The sequence below is a fragment of the Phaseolus vulgaris genome, chromosome 10 (genome assembly GCF_051622355.1).
Source record: "Phaseolus vulgaris cultivar YP4 chromosome 10, ASM5162235v1, whole genome shotgun sequence".
Lineage (NCBI taxonomy): Eukaryota > Viridiplantae > Streptophyta > Magnoliopsida > Fabales > Fabaceae > Phaseolus > Phaseolus vulgaris.
The window spans coordinates 490,001-492,500 of NC_143507.1; positions in this window are offsets into that span (position 1 = coordinate 490,001).

Genomic DNA, 2,500 nt, shown 5'->3' on the forward strand with positions numbered 1-2,500 from the left:
CGCACCGGGCCACAGTTCCAACCCGTCTCATCCGTGCTTCTTCTCCAGCACGACCACCGTGGCGGATCGCCAAGATGCTCGTGAGGGAGAAGCCACGCGGATGAGGCCGTGCCTTCCCTGTGGTGGCCGCGCGCTACTGGACCGAGAGTAATAAAGCCCTCATATCAACCACATGACCCTGGGCGTAACCAGCACAAATGTGAGCCCAAGCGGACGCTGACTGATGACATTACTTCCCCCCCGCCCGGCAGCAAGCCAGACATGATGGCCCCTTCCCCGCGAACGGTTGGAAGCCATACCCCCTTCGTGATGCTCACAAGTCTTCGAATAAGCCACCCAACGATTTGCGTGGCACAAATCTTCCCCGATCGCACCGGGCCACAGTTCCAACCCGTCTCATCCGTGCTTCTTCTCCAGCACGACCACCGTGGCGGATCGCCAGGATGCTCGTGAGGGAGAAGCCACGCGGATGAGGCCGTGCCTTCCCTGTGGTGGCCGCGCGCTACTGGACCGAGAGTAATAAAGCCCTCAATATCAACCACATGACCCTGGGCGTAACCAGCACAAATGTGAGCCCAAGCGGACGCTGACTGATGACATTACCCCCCCGGCCGGCAGCAAGCCAGACATGATGGCCCCTTCCCCGCGAACGGTTGGAAGCCATACCCCCTTCGTGATGCTCACAAGTCTAGAAATGAGCCACACAACGAAAATCCCACCAGCGTGCCACAAAAATCCACATAACAGATTCACATTTTTTCCCACCGGGTCAGTCGGCCGGAACCGACGGCGGCCACCACCATGCCGCCGCCCACAACGGGTGACACCAACCCAAGTTGGTGGATCACCCATGTGTGGGCGTTTTGACTTGCCCCACCACAAAGCAAGCCAAAACAGGGGGGAATGAAGGGACCGCACCAGAATTTTCCATGGTGCAAGAGCTGGCTGCATTGAGGAACACCCCCCCCCCTATAATAGCTAAATATGCAAAAGCCACTTTTGTACAAGTAGATACACTTTTTTTGAGTAGACATAAGTTCTGTTTTGGGACCTAGAGAACGAATTTTCACGAGATTTTTTGCAGGGATCCTCATAAAAATGGTACAACATTGCCTGCAAAAAATTAGAATTTTTCGACATGGGGAAGTATTTTTTTTATTTTTCCAAAGACCCGAAATGTGGAAAATCGGGAAAAATGGAAAAACGTATCTAGACACCGTATTTTTGCGTGATTTTTTCCAGTCCATCCCATAATAATATCAAGAAGGTGCCCACCAAGTTTCGTTAGGATTGGCCAAGGTTTCGAATTTTCATGAATTTTTTTCAAAACCCTCTATTTTCCAACATTTCAAAAATTCAAAACCACATCAAGATGGCTTGGTTTTGATACCAAACTTTCTAGACCTCATTCTGCATGCATTTGTGACACTTTCCAACCAAAAAAACTCAAAAACCACCACTTTGAAAATTTCATGATTCTTGGCACACCACCAAGTCACAAAATCAAGCCAAAACACCAAAATCTTGGAACTTGGCTATGCACCAACCATGCCAAGATCAATTCCTTTTGATCCCAAACTTCTCCCACATCACTTTGAAGGCATTTGTGAGGATTGAGTCCAGCCACTTTTCCAAAACCATGATTTTCGTTTTTCACCAAAATCACCACCAAGTCACAAAATCAAGCCAAAAATCCAAAATCATGGAACTTGGCTATGCACCAACCATGCCAAGATCAATTCCTTTTGATCCCAAACTTCTCCCACATCACTTTGAAGGCATTTGTAAGGATTGAGTCCAGCCACTTTTCCAAAACCAACATTTTCGTTTTTCACCAAAATCACCACCAAGTCACAAAATCAAGCCAAAAATCCAAAATCATGGAACTTGGCTATGCACCAACCATGTCAAGATCAATTCCTTTTGATCCCAAACTTCTCCCACATCACTTTGAAGGCATTTGTGAGGATTGAGTCCAGCCAGTTTTCCAAAACCATGATTTTCGTTTTTCACCAAAATCACCACCAAGCCACAAAATCAAGCCAAAACACCAAAATCATGAACTTGGCTATGCACCAACCATGTCAAGATCAATTCCTTTTGATCCCAAACTTCTCCCACATCACTTTGAAGGCATTTGTGAGGATTGAGTCCAGCCACTTTTCCAAAACCATGATTTTCGTTTTTCACCAAAATCACCACCAAGCCACAAAATCAAGCCAAAACACCAAAATCATGAACTTGGCTATGCACCAACCATGTCAAGATCAATTCCTTTTGCTCCCAAACTTCTCCCACATCACTTTGGAGGCATTTGTGAGGATTGAGTCCAGCCACTTTTCCAAAACCATGATTTTCGTTTTTCACCAAAATCACCACCAAGTCACAAAATCAAGCCAAAAATCCAAAATCATGGAACTTGGCTATGCACCAACCATGCCAAGATCAATTCCTTTTGATCCCAAACTTCTCCCACATCACTTTGGAGGCATTTGTGAGG